Raw genomic sequence first — 23,955 nt, forward strand, 5'->3', positions numbered from 1 at the left:
ACTTGTTCGAAATACTATATTCTGCAAAAAATTTAACCTTGATTTAAATTTGATATTGAATACTATTCGTTTCATGATAATATTTTTTTAAAAATGAGCTAAAATTGTTATAAATTATAAATTGACAAAAAATTGCACCTGACATTCACTCTTTGCTCTATCTTTCAGGGATCTACACAATAACAGTATAAGCACAATAGAGGACAATACATTCGTTAATTTGACGAAAATATACGAAATGTAAGTTCATTATTCCATCAAATTCGCAATATCAATCCTTCAAACAGTTATCCTATGTATAGATTCGGTCAATGATTTGAGAATATCAGTTATACGGTTAATTCATAATTAAAAAGACTATCAACTACAACATGATTCATTCAAAGATTTATCAAAATTAGACTGTAAGTTCGTTAACTTTTTTTCCCCTTTTAAGGGAGGTGGGAGGTTTGAATAATAATCCCTTCACAATAAACATGCATTCATTAATACTGAGATTTAACAAGATAAGAAAGACTTTAAGCTTGTATGTAATATATATTTATTTAAATATAAGTCTTCAGGGTTAGGGTTAGTCTTCCATACCATAATATCCAATGCCTTCAATCTTTACTGACGCTTTGCTGTATTTAAAGTTTTAACTGTCCCATTCATTTTTAGAGAAAATGGTGCTATATATATATATTCACTTTCATTCTTCACAATCTTTCAGATATCTGCAGGAAAACAGAATAACCACAACAAAGAACGGCACCTTCAATGGCCTGACGGCATTACGAACTTTGTAAGTTTTTTTTTAAGAGTTCCACACCATATAAATTTTTTTTCGAGTATAAGTCAGTGAAATGGGTATTTACAATATTGCGCGTGCTGTGTGATTGAAAATTCAAGTTTCAATTAAAATTTTAATTTATGCCATTTATTATTTCACAGTTTAGTTTGATGATTTTTATTGCATAACTTACTTGAGATATTCTGGGAAAAAGAAATCCCTTTAGTTGCTGCTGCAAATATCTGATCGACACACAGGGGCTCTTTTTTCTTCGGGCTGCCTGAAAGACTCTTTCTCGGAAGGAAAGAACCGATTTCATTCTTACGTTGGAAACTCCTTATTCGAATGCTTACAAAATGTGATTACGTATTCCTATACCCAGTAAATAAACATTATTATCACACTATTTATCTTATAACAATATCTTATAACAATGTCTTCATAAATGGCAACACATGCACATAGCATCTGTGCAGGACGGAATTTTTACCGTGATGCACCACAAAAAGAGGGTCTATATATTTACTTTATTAGTTGAAAGTATATCTTACCCCTCCATATTCTGCGTGCATGTGTAAGCAACTACATTATTTTTTGATTAACGCTAGAATACAACATACCTGTACAAATAAGGTATTTGTTGAGATACCGCATTAAATAATACAATGGCCTGCTTCAATGTCTCCTCAGTAATTTTTGTCGGTGTTCGATTTATTCTATTCTCCACAGCGCAAGTCAGGTTATGTTGCAGAATGCGTATAGCAACTGCTTATTTAAAATATGAATTGTATCCTAACTGATGATTGTGTGTTGTATCCTCACTTGTGATTGTGTGTTGTATCCTTACTGGTTTTGTGTATTGTATCCTTACTGGTGATTGTGTGTTGTATCCCAAATAGTGATTGTGTATTGTATCCTTACTTGTGTTGTGTGTTGTATCCTTAAATGTGATTGTGTGTTGTATCCTTACTGGTGTTAGTTTATTGCATTCTTATCCTTACTGGTGTTGTGTGTTATATCCTTACTGGTATTGTGTGCTGTATCCTTGCTGGTGATCGAGTGTTGTATCCTAACACTACTGGACGAAAAAAGTGCTGAGAATCTCAAATTTTACTGATAATGTTTGATAATTACAGATACGGTGCTGTTCTTGCTGATAATTACTGATATTTACTGTTATTATTACTGTTGTTGCTGATAATTTTAGCTGTTGCTGATAAATACTGATAATTACTGTCGTCCTTTACTGTGGAGTCTGATAAATGCTGATGAATACTGTTGAGGTACTGTCGCTGCTGAGAATTACTGATAATTACTGTTGAGGTACTGTCGATGCTGAGATTTACTGATAATTACTATGGTCATTGTTTTTAACCTTGGAATGGATTAAAATAGCATGAGAAATGATTATTTGTTTTTTTAAAAAGTATTCTAATAAATTCATTACAGTCAATTACAAAATAAATTATTCTAAATAAAAAAAGTCACGTTTTATTAATTTGTTTTCAGTTTTCAGCTATTAATTTCATTATAATTATTTTTAGACCATAATGTTAACATAAGCTTTCATAAATGTTTATGTTTTTTCTTTGAATTTCTCCTTACACGTAGATGACATTATCTGAGGAAAATTATTTTATTGTATTTGCAGTGGTTTTTCTTCCCAAGTACTTTTTTAAAAGTTTAATATTTGTTCATAAAGGTTAAAAAAATCTCATGTCATATTTTTTCTCACATGTCTGTGTACTGTCATCAAAAGCTTTTTGTGGGTATCTTTGATACTTCAATACAGTCAATGGTTGTAAATATTAATTTATTATACCGTGTGGAGAACTGAAAATGCATGAGCACATTAAGTTGAAAACACCACCCTTTCCATTTACTTTTAAATTAAGCTCTCATTTTAACAAGACAGTATTAAATATTTGTCATAAAATCTAGCTTAAAGCGTACACGTTGTTATTTTATAGAAGAATGTGACAGGGTTAAATAATTAAATTGAAGCATCTTTAATTATTTTTTATATATATTATGTAGACAGCGCGCTCTAGTTCTCCGATGTCCTCCCTGCGAATTTTATATCATTGTGTCGCTTTCTAGCTTTCTTTCTCTCTCTCTCTCTCTCTCTCTCTCTCTCTTTTAGATTATTTGTTAAGGCTTAAGTATTGCACACTACATGACATAAATCTTATGCAGTGTGATTTTCAGTCAATGAAATATATACATCTTTCTTTAGGCTAATTCTTTTTTTTATTGTATAGTTTTAAGTCTATGGGCATATGGCTTCGAATATTATGCGCCACTCCTTAAACATGTTATATGCGGTCAGTCAGTTAAAAAACAAAAAAAAATAAATCATAACTTGAATTAACTGTTTCCATTAATGCACACTTTGTGCTTGTTGTTCTGGAACATACATGTCAACCATGTGTAAAAGTTCTACTTTCGTTTTAGAATTGGGTCAATTATTAGTACATTCTGCCATAGGGATACCGTTACGGCCTGCGTTTTTGTTTAATTAGAATTTTGTGAGATTATATTTTTTTTAATTCCATTTTTGTCCGAGACCTTTGTATAAACGAACAGTACAGACTTGGTGTTTATTTATATGATTTTACTTGATTGTAGCACAAAAAGGAGGGGCTTAAATACTGTCTACAATTAAGTGATAGCCGATAGGGCATGGTCTGTTCTTTAGTTGTGTATTTTAAAAGTCATGCAAGTTATGATATTATACTTATCGAATTTTTTTATAATTATGCATGAATAAAATTATTTTAGAGAATCAATTGCAATGAACCATACAAAATTCAGAGCTGAAGTAATTATAACTTTATTCATGAGTGCGATACACAACGTCATGTTTCTGACATTCAAAATCCATACATTTAAGGTTTTTTTTCTCGGATAAAGCGAAGTGGAGTTTCCCTGCATCTGAATTGTGTACAATTAATGCTAATATTATTTTAAAAAAGTGCTTCACTAAGCAATCTTTCTCTTTATATCTATATGATTGTATATTTTGCACACATTTTTTTAATTAAAAAGTGAAGTCAATTTCTCGTCTACGTATTTACCGGTCCCAAACCATCGTTAGCAGAGATTCAGAATTGAAAATACATGTGACCACCTCCCCCGGGATATACTTTTATCTTATAAACAAAATATACTCCCCGGCCTAAATTCCCTTACTTCGCATTTATAGCAACCTACAAAAATTTTGTTTAGTTTCTTACTCACGCATGCCTTTTAGACCTACTGTTATGCATAAAATCACCTACATTTTATATGTTTTGATGGTCTATGTATTCTAATGTAAAATGGTTAAAAGATTCAATTAAATGATTGGTTGATTGATTGAAGAAATATGCGTAAATCTAAAACATGAAATTAAATACTGAAGAAAGATAGATCTTTGAGAATTGAATTAATAATTAAGATATTATTAAGTCTGTACTACGTACATGATGTACATGTATATATCTTTTTTTTTATTATTATAGTACCAAAGTGTTCTATTCTAAATATTTTTTCTATCAATTTTATTCGTCATCAAATTCAATATTACGGATTTTTTTTTTCGTGCGACCATAAAGTTTAAGATTGTTCCAAAGTAGCGAGTACATGCACAGTGTAGGTAGTTTGTTTATTGATAACACCGGTAGCCACAGACAAAGAACAATAGGTAATTAGTGCCCATTGTTACGCTGACCACTACAATTTGCATGGAATATAAGTTGTATCCCGTTCTACCCGGGGTTGAAGACATGTACACAATACAGCCAAATCACAGGTCGATCACCGATTTCTGATCAATTGAAATCAATTTAAAGGTGTTTTCCTTTCAACTTTTTACCAAGCAAAATTAAAATCGATCAATTTGATCATATACTAAAAGTAACATATTAAATTAAGTCTCATTTCAGTTCTTATTTTCCATTCCATAAAATAAAAAAAAAAATTGAGATTTCAAAACTGATTAAATAAAAAATGATTTTGTATTTAAATTTTAAGAGACAAACTAAACACATGTACCTTTGCACTAGGGATTCTTAACCTCTAATTTTTAATCAGCTCGCCCCATTTGCCGGTTGCACATGCATACAGTGTGTACTTGTACATATGTACATGTGGAGGAGTTTAATTCTTGGACGATCTACAAACTTCTACGTACATAACATTAAAATAAATGAATAAATAAATAAATTATTAATTAAAATCAGTGCCCACAGATTGAACATAATTCAAACCTGTTTTCACCTCTTGGTTACTTTTTAAAAGGGATAAAATTTCTAATTTTCGAGCAAAACTTCAAATATTTTGACAAAAAGAGACCAGAAAACTGAACATTTAACAAGATAAATATAATTGTTTTCGAGAAAAAAAGGCCTTCAAAAACAAAATGTTGTCCAAACTCGACCAGTTGACCTAGTGAAAACGGAAAAAAATCCAACTTTTCGAACCTGCAGAAACTTTTTTTATCCTAATTTTTTTCCATCCATTAAGAACTTTTTTCTTATTATTGAAAAAAAAGATCACCGATCTCCCTACATAATTTTCATGGAGTCGGGAAAGGCGGCGATGGATCTTTTTTAAGATAGCATAATTTTCTTTTTATTTACAGTTTATTTTTTCAAGAAGATCTTATGCAAAAGTAAAATTCCATTTTTTTTTCTTCATTTAATTTTTTTTTATTAATTCTATTTCTATATATTCATTCTATTAATAATTCATTTGATTATTGTCAAAATTTTTACAAAGGTTATAGTAGAAATTGAGATCAGCATATATACATACGTCATGTAACTTTGTCACAAGCAGAACATTTAAAGAAATATGAAAATTTTGTCATGATAATTCAAGTAAAAGAAAGTAATAATTGAAGGTTTTTATAGCCCTCTGTTTTATTTTAAACCAATTTCCAGGTTAAAAACAATGACCACAGTAATTATCAGTAAATCTCAGCATCGACAGTACCTCAACAGTAATTATCAGCAATTCTAAGCAACGACAGTACCTCAACAGTATTTATCAGTATTTATCAGACTCAACAGTAAAAGTCAACAGTAATTATCAGTATTTATCAGAAACAACAAAAAATATCAGCAACAACAGTAATAATAACAGTAAATATCAGTATTTATCAGCAACAACAGCACAGTATCAGTAATTATCAAACTTTATCAGTAAAATTTGGGATTCTAAGCACTTTTTTCGTCCAATAATGTAACTGGTGATTGTGTGTTGTATCCTTACTGGTATTGTGTGTTGTATCCTTACTGGTATTGTGTGCTGTACATGTATCCTTACTGGTATTGTGTGCTGTATCCTTACTGATGATTATGTGTTATATCCTTTCTGGTGATTGTGTGTTGTACCCTTACTGGTATTGTGTGCTGTATCCTTACTGGTATTGTGTGTTGTATCCTAACTCGTGATTGTGTGTTGTATCCTTACTGGTATTTTGTGCTGTATCCTTACTGATGATTGTGTGTTATATCCTTACTGGTGATTGTGTGTTGTATCCTTACTGGTGATTGTGTGTTGTATCCTTACTGGTATTGTGTGCTCTATCCTTACTGGTATTGTGTGCTGTATCCTTACCGGTGATTGTGTGTTATATCTTTACTGGTGATTGAGTGTTGTATCTTTACTGGTGATTGTGTGTTGTATCCTTACTGGTATTGTGTGTTGTATCCTTACTGGTATTGTGTGTTGTATCCTTACTGGTATTGTGTGCTGTATCCTAACTGGTATTGGGTGCTGTATCCTTACTGGTGATTGTGTGTTGTATCCTTACTGGTGATTGTGTGTTGTATCCTTACTGGTATTGTGTGCTGTATCCTTACCGGTGATTGTGTGTTATATCTTTACTGGTGATTGAGTGTTGTATCCTAACAGGTGATTGTGTGTTGTATCCTTACTGGTATTGTGTGTTGTATTCTTACTGGTATTGTGTGTTGTATCCTTACTGGTGATTGTGTGCTGTATCCTAACTGGTATTGTGTGCTGTATCCTTACTGGTGTTTGTGTGTTGTAACCTTACTGGTATTGTGTGTTGTATCCTTACTGGTGATTGTGTGTTGTATCCTTACTGGTATTGTGTGCTGTATTCTTACTGGTGATTGTGTGTTGTATCCTTACTGGTGATTGTGTGTTGTATCCTTACTGGTATGTGTGTTATATCCTTACTGGTACTGTGTATTGTATCCTTACTGGTGATTGTGTGTTGTATTCTTACTGGTGATAGTGTGTTGTATCCTTACTGTGATTGTGTGCTATATCCTTACTGGTATTGTGTGCTGTATCCTAACTGGTATTGTGTGCTGTAACCTTACTGGTATTGTGTGCTGTATCCTACTTGGTATAGTGTGCTGTATCCTTACTGGTATTGTGTGCTGTATCCTTACTGGTATTGTGTGCTGTATCCTAACTGGTATTGTGTGCTGTATCCTAACTGGTATTGTGTGCTGTATCCTTACTGGTATAGTGTGTTGTATCCTTACTGGTATTGTGTGCTGTATCCTTACTGGTATAGTGTGTTGTATCCTTACTGTGATTGTTTGTTATATCCTTACTGGTATTGGGTACTGTATCCTAACTGGTATTGTGTGTTGTATCCTTACTGGTGATTGTGTGTTATATCCTTACTGGTATAATGTGTTGTATCCTTACTGTGATTGTGTGTTATATCCTTACTGGTATTGTGTGCTGTATCCTAACTGGTATTGTGCGCTGTATCCTTACTGGTATAGTGTGTTGTATCCTTACTGTGATTGTGTGTTATATCCTTACTTGTATTGTGTGCTGTATCCTAACTGGTATTGTGTGCTGTATCCTTACTGGTATTGTTTGTTGTATCCTTACTGTGATTGTTTGTTATATCCTTACTTGTATTGTGTGCTGTATCCTTACTGGTGATTGTGTATTGTATCCTTACTGGTGATTGTGTATTGTATCCTTACTGGTGATTGTGTGTTGTATCCTTACTGGTATTGTGTGCTCTATCCTTACTGGTATTGTGTGCTGTATCCTTACCGGTGATTGTGTGTTGTATCCTTACTGGTGATTGTGTGTTGTATCCTTACTGGTATTGTGTGCTGTATCCTTACCGGTGATTGTGTGTTATATCTTGACTGGTGATTGAGTGTTGTATCCTAACAGGTGATTGTGTGTTGTATCCTTACTGGTATTGTGTGTTGTATTCTTACTGGTATTGTGTGTTGTATCCTTACTGGTGATTGTGTGTTATATCCTTACCGGTGATTGTGTGTTGTATCCTTACAGGTGATTGTGTGTTCTATCCTTACTGGTGATTGTGTGTTGTATCCTTATTGGTATTGTGTGTTGTATCCTTACTGGTGATTGTTCGTTGTATTCTTACTGGTGATTGTGTGTTGTATCTGTACTGGTATATTGTGTTGTATCCTTACTGGTGATTGAGTGTTGTATTCTTACTGGTGATTGTGTGTTGTATCCTTACTGGTGATTTTGTGTTGTATCCTTACTGGTGAATGTGTGTTATATCCTTACTGGTGATTGTGTGTTGTATCCTTACTGTGTGTGCTGTATCCTTATTGGTGATTTTGTGTTATATCCTTTCTGGTGATTGTGTGTTGTATTTTTATTGTGTGTGTGTTTATTCCTTCCTGGTGATTGTATTTTGTACCCTTATAGGAATTGCGTTTTGTGCCCTAACTGGTGATTGTGTTGTATCAGTACTGGTGATTGTGTGTTGTATCTTTACTGGTATTTTGTGTTGTATTCTTACTGGTGATTTTGTGTGATTGTGTGTTGTATCCTTACTGGTATTGTGTGTTGTATCCTTACTGTGATTGTGTGTTGTATTCTTACTGGTGATTGTGTGTTGTGTATTGTGTGCTGTATCCTTACTGGTATTGTGTGTTGTATCCTTACTGGTATCGTGTGTTATATCCTTACTGGTGATTGTGTGTTATATCCTTACTGGTATTGTGTGCTGTATCCTTATTGGTGATTTTGTGTTATATCCTTTCTGGTGATTGTGTGTTGTATTTTTATTGGTGATTGTGTGTTTATTCCTTCCTGGTGATTGTGTTTTGTACCCTTATAGGAATTGCGTTTTGTGCCCTGTGATTGTGTTGTATCATTACTGGTGTGTGTGTGTGTGTTGTATCCTTACTGGTGATTGTGTGTTGTATCTTATTGGTATTGTGTGTTGTATTGTGCGCTTCCTTACTGGTATTTGTGTTGTATCCTAACTGGTATATTGTGTTGTATCCTTACTGGTGATTGTGTGTTGTATCCTTACTGGTACTGGTGTGTTGTATCCTTACTGATGATTGTGTGCTGTATCCTCACTAGTATTGTGTGTTGTATCCTTACTGTGGATTGTGTGTTGTATCCTTACTGGTGATTGTGTGTTGTATCCTTACTGGTATTGTGTGTACTAGTATTGTGTGTTGTATGTGTGTGTGTGTATCCTTACTGGTGATTGTGTGTTGTATCCTTACTGGTGATTGTGTGTTGTATCCTTACTGGTATTGTGTGCTGTATCCTTACTGCTGATTGTGTGTTTAGGTAATTGTGTGTTTTTTCCTTACTGGTGATTGTGTGTGTCTGGTAATTGTGTGTTTTTTCCTTACTGGTGATTGTGTGTTGTATCCTAACTGGTGATATCCTAACTGGTATTGTGTGTTATATTACTGGTATTGTGTGTTGTATCCATTCTGGTGATTGTGTGTTGTATCCTTACTGGTGATTGTGTGTTGTATCCTTACTGTATCCTTACTGGTATTGTGTGTTGTGATTGTGTGTTGTATCCTTACTGGTATTGTGTGTTGTATCCTTACTTTTATTGTGTGTGATTGTGTGTTGTATCTTACTGGTGACTGGTGATTGTGTGTTATATCTTACTGTATTGTGTGTTGTATCCTGGTGATTGTGTGTTGTATCCTTACTGGTATTGTGTGTTGTGTGATTGTGTGTATCCTTACTGGTGATTGTGTGTTGTATCCTTACTGGTATTGTGTGTTGTATCCTTACTGGTATTGTGTTGTGTGTTATATCCTTACTGGTGATGTGTGTGTTGTATCCTTACTGGTGATTGTGTGTTGTATCTGTACTGGTATATTGTGTTGTATCCTAACTGGTGATTGTGTGTTGTATCCTTACTGTTGATTGTGTGTTGTATCCTTACTGGTGATTGTGTGATTGTGTGTTGTATCCTTACTGGTATTCCTTATCCTTACTGGTATTCTGTGTTGTATCCTTACTGGTGATTGTGTGTTGCATCCTTACTGGTATTGTGTGTTGTATCCTTACTGGTATTGTGTGTTTTATCCTTACTGGTGATTGTGTGTTGTATCCTTACTGGTGATTGTGTGTTGTATCCTTACTGGTATTGTCTGTTGTATCCTTACTGGTGTGTTGTATCCTTACTGGTATTGTGTTGTATCCTTACTGGTATTGTGTGTGTACTGGTATTGTGTGTTGTATCCTTACTGGTGATTGAGTGTTGTATTCTTACTGGTGATTGTGTGTCGTATTCTTACTGGTAATTGTGTGTTGTGTGTGTGTTTTATCCTTACTGGTGATTGTGTGTTGTAACCTAACTGGTGTGTGTGTTGTATAACTGGTATTGTGTGTTATATCTAACTGGTGATTGTGTGTTGTACTGGTGATTGTGTGTGATTGTGTGTTGTATCCTTACTGGTGATTGTGTGACTGGTATTGTGTGTTGTATCCTTACTGGTGATTGTGTGTTGTATCCTTACCTTATTGTGTGTTGTATCCTGGTATATTGTGTGGTGTATTCTTACTGTGTGTTGTATCCTATAGGTGATGATTGTATTCTTACTGTGATTGTCCTGTATCCTTAGTGATTGTGTGTTGTATCCTTACTGTGGATTGTGTGTTGTATCCTTAGTGGTGATTGTGTGTTGTGATTGTGTGTGTTGGTATTGTGTGTTGTATCCTTACTGGTATTGTGTGTTGTATCCTTACTGGTGATTGTTCGTTGTATTCTTACTGGTGATTGTGTGTTGTATCTGTACTGGTATATTGTGTTGTATACTTACTGGTGATTGAGTGTTGTATTCTTACTGGTGATTCTGTGTTGTATTCTTACTGGTGATTGTGTGTTGTATCCTTACTGGTGATTGTGTGTTGTATCCTTACTGGTGATTGTTCGTTGTATCCTTACTGGTGATTGTGTGTTGTATCTGTACTGGTATATTGTGTTGTATCCTAACTGGTGATTGAGTGTTGTATCCTTACTGTTGATTGTGTGTTGTATCCTTACTGGTGATTGAGTGTTGTATCCTTACTGTGGATTGTGTGTTGTATCCTTACTGGTGATTGTGTGTTGTATCCTTACTGGTATTGTGTGTTGTATCCTTACTGGTGATTGTGTGTTGTATCCTTACTGGTATTGTGTGCTGTATCCTTACTGGTATTCTGTGTTGTATCCTTACTGGTGATTGTGTGTTGCATCCTTACTGGTATTGTGTGTTGTATCCTTACTGGTATTGTGTGTTTTATCCTTACTGTGGATTGTGTGTTGTATCCTTACTGGTGATTGTGTGTTGTATCCTTACTGGTATTGTCTGTTGTATCCTTACTGGTATTGTTCGTTGTATCCTTACTGGTATTGTTCGTTGTATCCTTACTGGTATTGTGTGCTGTATCCTTACTGGTATTGTGTGTTGTATCCTTACTGGTGATTGAGTGTTGTATTCTTACTGGTGATTGTGTGTCGTATTCTTACTGGTAATTGTGTGTTGTATCCTTACTGGTAATTGTGTGTTTTATCCTTACTGGTGATTGTGTGTTGTAACCTAACTGGTGATTGTGTGTTGTATCCTAACTGGTATTGTGTGTTATATCGTAACTGGTGATTGTGTATTGTATCCTTACTGGTATTGTGTGTTATATCCTAACTGGTGATTGTGTGTTGTATCCTTTCTGGTGATTGTGTGTTGTATCCTTACTGGTATATTGTGTTGTATCCTTACTGGTGATTGAGTGTTGTATTCTTACTGGTATTGTGTGCTGTATCCTTACTGGTATTGTGTGTTGTATCCTTACTGGTATATTGTGTTGTATCCTTACTGGTGATTGAGTGTTGTATTCTTACTGGTGATTGTGTGGTGTATTCTTACTGGTGATTGTGTGTTGTATCCTTACTGGTATTGTGTGTTTTATCCTTACTGGTGATTGTGTGTTGTATCCTAACTGGTGATTGTGTGTTGTATCCTAACTGGTATTGTGTGTTATATCGTAACTGGTGATTGTATATTGTATCCTTACTGGTATTGTGTGTTATATCCTAACTGGTGATTGTGTGTTGTATCCTTTCTGGTGATTGTGTGTTGTATCCTTACTGGTGATAGTGTGTTGTATCCTTACTGGTGATAGTGTGTTGTATCCTTACTGGTATTGTCTGTTGTATCCTTACTGGTATTGTCTGTTGTATCCTTACTGGTATTGTTCGTTGTATCCTTACTGGTATTGTTCGTTGTATCCCTACTGGTAATTGTGTGCTGTATCCTTACTGGTGATTGTGTGTTGTATCCTTATTGGTAATTGTGTGTTTTTTCCTTACTGGTGATTGTGTGTTGTATCCTAACTGGTGATTGTGTGTTGTATCCTAACTGGTATTGTGTGTTATATCCTAACTGGTGATTGTATATTGTATCCTTATTGGTATTGTGTGTTATATCCTAACTGGTGATTGTGTGTTGTATCCATTCTGGTGATTGTATGTTGTATCCTTACTGGTGATTGTGTGGTTTATCCTTACTGGTGATTGTGTGTTATATCCTTACTGGTGATTGTGTGTTCTTTGCTTACTGGTGATTGTGTGTTGTATCCTTACTGGTGATTGTGTGTTGTATCCTTACTGGTGATTATGTGTTATATCCTTACTGGTAATTGTGTGTTGTATCCTTACTGGTAATTGTGTGTTGTATCCTTACTGGTATATTGTGTTGTATCCTTACTGGTATTGTGTGTTGTATCCTTACTGGTGATTGTGTGTTGTATCCTTACTGGTGATTTTGTGTTATATCCTTACTGGTAATTGTGTGTTTTTTCCTTACTGGTGATTGTGTGTTGTATTCTTACTGGTGATTTTGTGTTGTATCCTTACTGGTGATTATGTGTTATATCCTTACTGGTAATTGTGTGTTGTATCCTTACTGGTATTGTGTGTTGTATCCTTACTGCTGATTGTGTGTTGTATCCTTGCTGGTGTTTGTGTGTTGTATCTTTACTGGTATTGTGTGCTGTATCCTTATTGGTGATTTTGTGTTATATCCTTACTGGTGATTTTGTGTTGTATTTTTATTGGTGATTGTGTGTTTATTCCTTCCTGGTGATTGTGTTTTGTACCCTTATAGTAATTGCGTTTTGTTCCCTAACCGGTGATTGTGTTGTATCATTACTTTTATTGTGTGCTGTATCTTTATAGGTGATTGTGTATTGTATTCTTACTGGTGATTATGCGCTGTATCCTTACTGATGATTGTGTGCTGTATCCTCACTAGTATTGTGTGTTGTATCCTTACTGTGGATTGTGTGTTGTATCCTTACTGGTGATTGTGTGTTGTATTCTTACTGGTGATTGTGTGTTGTATCCTTACTGGTATATTGTGTTGTATCCTTACTGGTATAGTGTGTTGTATCCTTACTGGTGATTGTGTGTTGTATTCTTACTGGTGATTGTGTGTTGTATCCTTACTGGTATTGTGTGCTGTATCCTTACTGGTATAGTGTGCTGTATCCTTACTGGTGATTGTATGTTGTATCCTTACTGGTATTGTGTGCTGTATCCTAACTGGTGATTGTGTATTGTATCCTTACTGGTATTGTGTGTTATATCCTAACCGGTGATTGTGTGTTGTATCCATTCTGGTGATTGTGTGTTGTATCCTTACTGGTGATTGTGTGTTGTATCTTTACTGGTATTGTGTCTTGTATTCTTACTGGTATATTGTGTTGTATCCTTACTGGTGATTGTGTGTTATATCCTTACTGGTATTGTGTGTTGTATCCTTACTGGTGATTGTGTGTTATATCCTAACTGGTGATTGTGTGTTGTATCGTTACTGGTGATTTTGTGTTGTATCCTTACTGGTGATTGTGTGTTGTATCCTTACTGGTATTGTGTGTTATATCCTTACTGGTATTGTGTGCTGTATCCTTACTGGTATAGTGTGTTGTATCCTTACTGTGATTGTGTGTTATATCCTTACTGGTATTGTGTGTTGTATCCTTACTGGTGATTGTGTGTTGTATCTTTACTGGTATTGTGTGTTGTATCCTTACTGGTATTGTGTGTTATATCCTTACTGATATTGTGTGCTGTATCCTTACTGGTATAGTGTGTTGTATCCTTCCTGTGATTGTGTGTTGTATTCTTACTGGTGATTGTGTGTTATATCCTTGCTGGTAATGTGTGTTGTATCCTTACAGGTGATTGTGTGTTATATCCTTACTGGTGATTGTGTGTTGTATCCTTACAGGTGATTGTGTGTTATATCCTTACTGGTGATTGTGTGTTGTATCCTTATTGGTATTGTGTGTTGTATCCTTACTGGTGATTGTTCGTTGTATTCTTACTGGTGATTGTGTGTTGTATCTGTACTGGTATATTGTGTTGTATCCTTACTGGTGATTGAGTGTTGTATTCTTACTGGTGATTGTGTGTTGTATCCTTACTGGTGATTTTGTGTTGTATCCTTACTGGTGATTGTGTGTTATATCCTTACTGGTGATTGTGTGTTGTATCCTTACTGGTATTGTGTGCTGTATCCTTATTGGTGATTTTGTGTTATATCCTTTCTGGTGATTGTGTGTTGTATTTTTATTGGTGATTGTGTGTTTATTCCTTCCTGGTGATTGTGTTTTGTACCCTTATAGGAATTGCGTTTTGTGCCCTAACTGGTGATTGTGTTGTATCAGTACTGGTGATTGTGTGTTGTATCTTTACTGGTATTTTGTGTTGTATTCTTACTGGTGATTTTGTGTTATATCCTTACCGGTGATTGTGTGTTGTATCCTTACTGGTATTGTGTGTTGTATCCTTACTGTGATTGTGTGTTGTATTCTTACTGGTGATTGTGTGTTGTATCCTTACTGGTATTGTGTGCTGTATCCTAACTGGTATTGTGTGCTGTATCCTTACTGGTATTGTGTGTTGTATCCTTACTGGTATCGTGTGTTATATCCTTACTGGTGATTGTGTGTTATATCCTTACTGGTATTGTGTGCTGTATCCTTATTGGTGATTTTGTGTTATATCCTTTCTGGTGATTGTGTGTTGTATTTTTATTGGTGATTGTGTGTTTATTCCTTCCTGGTGATTGTGTTTTGTACCCTTATAGGAATTGCGTTTTGTGCCCTAACCGGTGATTGTGTTGTATCATTACTGGTGATTGTGTGTTCTATCCTTATTGGTGATTGTGTGCTGTATCCTTACTGGTGATTGTGTGTTGTATCCTTATTGGTATTGTGTGTTGTATTCTTACTGGTGATTGTGTGTTGTATCCTAACTGGTATATTGTGTTGTATCCTTACTGGTGATTGTGTGTTGTATCCTTACTTTTATTGTGTGCTGTATCCTTATAGGTGATTGTGTATTGTATTCTTACTGGTGATTGTGCGCTGTATCCTTACTGATGATTGTGTGCTGTATCCTCACTAGTATTGTGTGTTGTATCCTTACTGTGGATTGTGTGTTGTATCCTTACTGGTGATTGTGTGTTGTATCCTTACTGGTGATTGTGTGCTGTATCCTCACTAGTATTGTGTGTTGTATCCTTACTGTGATTGTGTGTCGTATCCTTACTGGTATTGTGTGTTTTATCCTTACTGGTATATTGTGTTGTATCCTTACTGGTGATTGTGTGTTGTATCCTTACTGGTATTGTGTGCTGTATCCTTACTGCTGATTGTGTGTTGTATCCTTACTGGTAATTGTGTGTTTTTTCCTTACTGGTGATTGTGTGTTGTATCCTTACTGGTAATTGTGTGTTTTTTCCTTACTGGTGATTGTGTGTTGTATCCTAACTGGTGATTGTTTGTTGTATCCTAACTGGTATTGTGTGTTATATCCTAACTGGTGATTGTGTGTTGTATCCATTCTGGTGATTGTGTGTTGTATCCTTACTGGTGATTGTGTGTTGTATCCTTACTGGTGATTGTGTGTTATATCCTTACTGGTATTGTGTGTTGTATCCTTACTGGTATTGTGTGTTGTATTCTTACTGGTGATTGTGTGTTGTATCCTAACTGGTATATTGTGTTGTATCCTTACTGGTGATTGTGTGTTGTATCCTTACTTTTATTGTGTGCTGTATCCTTATAGGTGATTGTGTATTGTATTCTTACTGGTGATTGTGCGCTGTATCCTTACTGATGATTGTATGCTGTATCCTCACTAGTATTGTGTGTTGTATCCTTACTGTGGATTGTGTGTTGTATCCTTAGTGGTGATTGTGTGTTGTATCCTTACTGGTATTGTGTGTTGTATCCTTACTGGTGATTGTGTGTTGAATCCTTACTGGTGATTGTGTGTTGTATCCTTACTGGTATTGTGTGTTGTATCCTTACTGGTGATTGTTCGTTGTATTCTTACTGGTGATTGTGTGTTGTATCTGTACTGGTATATTGTGTTGTATCCTTACTGGTGATTGAGTGTTGTATCCTTACTGTTGATTGTGTGTTGTATCCTTACTGGTGATTGAGTGTTGTATCCTTACTGTGGATTGTGTGTTGTATCCTTACTGGTGATTGTGTGTTGTATCCTTACTGGTATTGTGTGTTGTATCCTTACTGGTGATTGTGTGTTGTATCCTTACTGGTATTGTGTGCTGTATCCTTACTGGTATTCTGTGTTGTATCCTTACTGGTGATTGTGTGTTGCATCCTTACTGGTATTGTGTGTTGTATCCTTACTGGTATTGTGTGTTTTATCCTTACTGGTGATTGTGTGTTGTATCCTTACTGGTGATTGAGTGTTGTATCCTTACTGTGGATTGTGTGTTGTATCCTTACTGGTGATTGTGTGTTGTATCCTTACTGGTATTGTCTGTTGTATCCTTACTGGTATTGTTCGTTGTATCCTTACTGGTATTGTTCGTTGTATCCTTACTGGTATTGTGTGCTGTATCCTTACTGGTATTGTGTGTTGTATCCTTACTGGTGATTGAGTGTTGTATTCTTACTGGTGATTGTGTGTCGTATTCTTACTGGTAATTGTGTGTTGTATCCTTACTGGTAATTGTGTGTTTTATCCTTACTGGTGATTGTGTGTTGTAACCTAACTGGTGATTGTGTGTTGTATACTAACTGGTATTGTGTGTTATATCGTAACTGGTGATTGTGTATTGTATCCTTACTGGTATTGTGTGTTATATCCTAACTGGTGATTGTGTGTTGTATCCTTTCTGGTGATTGTGTGTTGTATCCTTACTGGTATATTGTGTTGTATCCTTACTGGTGATTGAGTGTTGTATTCTTACTGGTATTGTGTGCTGTATCCTTACTGGTATTGTGTGTTGTATCCTTACTGGTATATTGTGTTGTATCCTTACTGGTGATTGAGTGTTGTATTCTTACTGGTGATTGTGTGGTGTATTCTTACTGGTGATTGTGTGTTGTATCCTTACTGGTATTGTGTGTTTTATCCTTACTGGTGATTGTGTGTTGTATCCTAACTGGTGATTGTGTGTTGTATCCTAACTGGTATTGTGTGTTATATCGTAACTGGTGATTGTATATTGTATCCTTACTGGTATTGTGTGTTATATCCTAACTGGTGATTGTGTGTTGTATCCTTTCTGGTGATTGTGTGTTGTATCCTTACTGGTGATAGTGTGTTGTATCCTTACTGGTGATAGTGTGTTGTATCATTACTGGTATTGTCTGTTGTATCCTTACTGGTATTGTCTGTTGTATCCTTACTGGTATTGTTCGTTGTATCCTTACTGGTATTGTTCGTTGTATCCCTACTGGTAATTGTGTGCTGTATCCTTACTGTTGTATCCTTATTGGTAATTGTGTGTTTTTTCCTTACTGGTGATTGTGTGTTGTATCCTAACTGGTGATTGTGTGTTGTATCCTAACTGGTATTGTGTGTTATATCCTAACTGGTGATTGTATATTGTATCCTTATTGGTATTGTGTGTTATATCCTAACTGGTGATTGTGTGTTGTATCCATTCTGGTGATTGTATGTTGTATCCTTACTGGTGATTGTGTGGTTTATCATTACTGGTGATTGTGTGTTATATCCTTACTGGTGATTGTGTGTTCTTTGCTTACTGGTGATTGTGTGTTGTATCCTTACTGGTGATTTTGTGTTGTATCCTTACTGGTGATTATGTGTTATATCCTTACTGGTAATTGTGTGTTGTATCCTTACTGGTAATTGTGTGTTGTATCCTTACTGGTATATTGTGTTGTATCCTTACTGGTATTGTGTGTTGTATCCTTACTGGTGATTGTGTGTTGTATCCTTACTGGTGATTTTGTGTTATATCCTTACTGGTAATTGTGTTGTTTTTTCCTTACTGGTGATTGTGTGTTGTATTCTTACTGGTGATTTTGTGTTGTATCCTTACTGGTGATTATGTGTTATATCCTTACTGGTAATTGTGTGTTGTATCCTTACTGGTATTGTGTGTTGTATCCTTACTGCTGATTGTGTGTTGTATCCTTGCTGGTGTTTGTGTGTTGTATCTTTACTGGTATTGTGTGCTGTATCCTTATTGGTGATTTTGTGTTATATCCTTACTGGTGATTGTGTGTTGTATTTTTATTGGTGATTGTGTGTTTATTCCTTCCTGGTGATTGTGTTTTGTACCCTTATAGTAATTGCGTTTTGTTCCCTAACCGGTGATTGTGTTGTATCATTACTTTTATTGTGTGCTGTATCTTTATAGGTGATTGTGTATTGTATTCTTACTGGTGATTATGCGCTGTATCCTTACTGATGATTGTGTGCTGTATCCTCACTAGTATTGTGTGTTGTATCCTTACTGTGGATTGTGTGTTGTATCCTTACTGGTGATTGTGTGTTGTATCCTTACTGGTGATTGTGTGCTGTATCCTCACTAGTATTGTGTGTTGTATCCTTACTGTGATTGTGTGTCGTATCCTTACTGGTATTGTGTGTTTTATCCTTACTGGTATATTGTGTTGTATCCTTACTGGTGATTGTGTGTTGTATCCTTACTGGTATTGTGTGCTGTATCCTTACTGCTGATTGTGTGTTGTATCCTTACTGGTAATTGTGTGTTTTTTCCTTACTGGTGATTGTGTGTTGTATCCTTACTGGTAATTGTGTGTTTTTTCCTTACTGGTGATTGTGTGTTGTATCCTAACTGGTGATTGTTTGTTGTATCCTAACTGGTATTGTGTGTTATATCCTAACTGGTGATTGTGTGTTGTATCCATTCTGGTGATTGTGTGTTGTATCCTTACTGGTGATTGTGTGTTGTATCCTTACTGGTGATTGTGTGTTATATCCTTACTGGTATTGTGTGTTGTATCCTTACTGGTATTGTGTGTTGTATTCTTACTGGTGATTGTGTGTTGTATCCTAACTGGTATATTGTGTTGTATCCTTACTGGTGATTGTGTGTTGTATCCTTACTTTTATTGTGTGCTGTATCCTTATAGGTGATTGTGTATTGTATTCTTACTGGTGATTGTGCGCTGTATCCTTACTGATGATTGTATGCTGTATCCTCACTAGTATTGTGTGTTGTATCCTTACTGTGGATTGTGTGTTGTATCCTTAGTGGTGATTGTGTGTTGTATCCTTACTGGTATTGTGTGTTGTATCCTTTCTGGTGATTGTGTGTTGTATCCTTACTGGTATATTGTGTTGTATCCTTACTGGTGATTGAGTGTTGTATTCTTACTGGTATTGTGTGCTGTATCCTTACTGGTATTGTGTGTTGTATCCTTACTGGTATATTGTGTTGTATCCTTACTGGTGATTGAGTGTTGTATTCTTACTGGTGATTGTGTGTTGTATACTTACTGGTGATTGTGTGTTGTATCCTTACTGGTATTGTGTGTTTTACCCTTACTGGTGATTGTGTGTTGTATCCTAACTGGTGATTGTGTGTTGTATCCTAACTGGTATTGTGTGTTATATCGTAACTGGTGATTGTGTATTGTATCCTTACTGGTATTGTGTGTTATATCCTAACTGGTGATTGTGTGTTGTATCCTTTCTGGTGATTGTGTGTTGTATCCTTACTGGTGATAGTGTGTTGTATCCTTACTGGTGATAGTGTGTTGTATCCTTACTGGTATTGTCTGTTGTATCCTTACTGGTATTGTCTGTTGTATCCTTACTGGTATTGTTCGTTGTATCCTTACTGGTATTGTTCGTTGTATCCCTACTGGTAATTGTGTGCTGTATCCTTACTGGTGATTGTGTGTTGTATCCTTATTGGTAATTGTGTGTTTTTTCCTTACTGGTGATTGTGTGTTGTATCCTAACTGGTGATTGTGTGTTGTATCCTAACTGGTATTGTTTGTTATATCCTAACTGGTGATTGTATATTGTATCCTTATTGGTATTGTGTGTTATATCCTAACTGGTGATTGTGTGTTGTATCCATTCTGGTGATTGTGTGTTGTATCCTTACTGGTGATTGTGTGGTTTATCCTTACTGGTGATTGTGTGTTATATCCTTACTGGTGATTGTGTGTTGTATTTTTATTGGTGATTGTGTGTTTATTCCTTCCTGGTGATTGTGTTTTGTACCCTTATAGGAATTGCGTTTTGTTCCCTAACCGGTGATTGTGTTGTATCATTACTTTTATTGTGTGCTGTATCTTTATAGGTGATTGTGTATTGTATTCTTACTGGTGATTATGCGCTGTATCCTTACTGATGATTGTGTGCTGTATCCTCACTAGTATTGTGTGTTGTATCCTTACTGTGGATTGTGTGTTGTATCCTTACTGGTGATTGTGTGTTGTATTCTTACTGGTGATTGTGTGTTGTATCCTTACTGGTATATTGTGTTGTATCCTTACTGGTATAGTGTGTTGTATCCTTACTGGTGATTGTGTGTTGTATTCTTACTGGTGATTGTGTGTTGTATCCTTACTGGTATTGTGTGCTGTATCCTTACTGGTATAGTGTGCTGTATCCTTACTGGTGATTGTATGTTGTATCCTTACTGGTATTGTGTGCTGTATCCTAACTGGTGATTGTGTATTGTATCCTTACTGGTATTGTGTGTTATATCCTAACCGGTGATTGTGTGTTGTATCCATTCTGGTGATTGTGTGTTGTATCCTTACTGGTATTGTGTGTTGTATCTTTACTGGTATTGTGTCTTGTATTCTTACTGGTATATTGTGTTGTATTCTTACTGGTGATTGTGTGTTATATCCTTACTGGTATTGTGTGTTGTATCCTTACTGGTGATTGTGTGTTATATCCTAACTGGTGATTGTGTGTTGTATCGTTACTGTTGATTTTGTGTTGTATCCTTACTGGTAAATTGTGTTGTATCCTTACTGGTGTTTGTGTGTTGTATCCTTACTTGTGATTGTGTGTTGTGTCCTTCCTGTTATTGTGTGCTGTATTTTTACTGGTGATTGTCTGTTGTATCCTAACTGGTATTGTGTGTTATATCCTTACTGGTGATTGTGTGTTTTATCCTTACTCGTGATTGTGTGTTGTATCCTTACTGGTAATTGTGTGTTATATCCTTACTTGTATTGTGTGTTGTATCCTTACTGGTGATTGTGTGTTGTATCCTTACTGGTAATTGTGTGTTGTATCCTTACTGGTATTGTGTGTTGTATCCTTACTGGTAATTGTGTGCTGTATCCTTACTGGTGATTGTGTGTTGTATCCTTACTGGTGATAGTGTGATGTATCCTTAATTGTGATCGTGTGTTGTATTTTTATCGGGTATTGTGTGTTTATTCCTTACTTGTTTATGAAATAAAACTATTTTTCCATATAACGAACATTGTTAATTTTTTAAAGTCTCAATTTACCAATATATTACTCGTATATGGTGCATTTAGATTCAAAAATGTCAAGAACAAAAAGCATTTTCTTCTGGATTTTCAATTAAAATGTTGGTTTGAACGTTAACCTGAATAAGGAACGGTATCATACATGTAACTCTTGATTTTCTTGAAAGACGAAACGAGTAAATATATTCAATAAAATATAAGGAGATAACAAACAATGTACGAGCTCTAAAGTCCAATGCTCAGATACAAATTCAGAGCAGAGTATAAATGTAATGTACCATAGAACTATCTCAAAGTAACGATTAAGTAGAGTTCCGTCATTCAGATTGACAAATACGTTGAAGTTGAACATGTTAAAATTTAACATACCCTTTTTTGGTATTGTGAAGTTTTTAAGAATTTTTAATATGATTTCTGCTTTTTATGATTATTATGGTGCATATTTCCTCGGCAAATCTTTCGAATATACTTTATTTCAAATTGATAGATGAAACAAATAGCAAATTACACTATGTGGATATCCTTTTTATTGATAAAGTATTGTGAACTAAAAAAAAGTAAATAGTATTCATGAATTTAAATGCAATACATTGTATATATGTTTTTATTATTCTATCCAGGATCTTAAACAATAATCCTTTCCACTGCGATTGCGAGTTGATAGGCCTGGTCGATTTCCTAAAATCTGGACGTGTCCGCTCATCTGGAAATCCACGTTGCTCAACCCCTGAGAACTTGAAAGGAAGTCTGTTGGCCAGTCTATCAGCTGCAAACTTGACTTGTCCCGATATGACTACCGAAACAGAGAGCGACACAATAAAGACTACAGAGGCGTTCATAAGTACAACTGTGGAATCCAGTTCTTCACCTTTGAACGTAGGAAATTTTCTGGCTATGGTGCTTTTGTCTTTATGTTTGCTTGTTAAAATCATGATTGAGTAATTGAATTTAAAAAAAGCGAAATAAATAGAGATTTTGTTTACAAAAAAGATTGGGACAAATCGCTTACATGACGGAAACGTAGAACAGAGAATTTGGAAAACTAATTTTACACTGGACATATCAGTGAATTTCCCGAAAATACAGATATTTCTCGGGAAATACTGGAAAATAAGAGAGATTTAGAAATAACTTTAACTTCAAACCTTAGATCTGAAGAACATTATAGGATAAGATAACAACCTGTATAACCGTCTTGTATTTAAAAACTCTGATCAATCCTAGAATTAAAAAGCATAACATTATTTACTAACATTCCATAATTATTTTTTACGTTTATATCAGATTTATTCTATAAAGGTCCATAAATTAAACTTGAAGATCACATTTTGACTATTCTTATATAACTTGAGAAGGATTACAGAGAAGAATTAATTGTCGAACATCTTATAAATATCAAATCTAAGAAGAAGAAAATTTTCACGCCTATTCAGGGTAATTATCTTTATGAATAGATAAGAATGACTTATTGTAATAACAAGTGTTTATAGATGGATAAAACCAATTCATTATGTATTTGAATTTATAATAATGTAATGTATTAATCTTATATAACTGGTATAGGTTATGGTTAGGGTTAGTTACTTTTAATCAAAAAACACCAGTCTTTATCTTGAAATCGATCATTGAAACATATTCTGCTATAGAATGGAAAAGGTACCTGGAGTAATGATATATATTAAGCATGATAAATTGCGGTTTGAGACATATTCAGTTTTATTTATCTTTTGCACTTATATGTTTCATTTTACTTAAATCTGCTTGTATTAGTGTAATAGTTTTCTTTAAAAATCTACCAAGCTACTTGAATTTTATGAGGAAAAGCAAAATGATTAAAATCAATATCTGATTTTTAACCATTTTGCGTTTTGTTGTTAAATTAACCTGGCTTGTTATATTTCTGTAAAGTTTATATTACACTTTTAGCACTAACTAACATATTCTAAAATTTGTTTTCATCTGTAAACCTTTACTATGTATGATTTGTCCATATTTAGTAATTTTATTGATTAATCGACTGATATTTTCCAACCCTATTTTATTTTCCGAGACTAAGGAGAAAATATTGAAAGAATCATCCACTTTTATTAGCCTGTGAGATGATATTAAATCTTCCCCCAAAGAAAAAAACATGTTTGCATTCTCTGTCCTTAATATACTTAAAGTAACATGTATTAAAA

The 23,955-nt window shown here is 34.9% G+C and overlaps 1 long non-coding RNA gene across 1 annotated transcript; it reads left to right on the forward strand.

Moving 5' to 3' along the window:
• Positions 1–127: 127 nt before the first annotated feature.
• On the forward strand, positions 128–23,333 carry LOC134255488 (uncharacterized). Its single transcript, XR_009989562.1, has 3 exons — positions 128–240; positions 713–784; positions 22,396–23,333. It is a non-coding gene; the product is annotated as an uncharacterized LOC134255488 (long non-coding RNA).
• Positions 23,334–23,955: the final 622 nt, after the last annotated feature.

This window comes from Saccostrea cucullata, unplaced genomic scaffold (genome assembly GCF_032062105.1).
Source record: "Saccostrea cucullata isolate Sc308-1 unplaced genomic scaffold, CSIRO_AGI_Scuc_v1 ctg7774, whole genome shotgun sequence".
Lineage (NCBI taxonomy): Eukaryota > Metazoa > Mollusca > Bivalvia > Ostreida > Ostreidae > Saccostrea > Saccostrea cuccullata.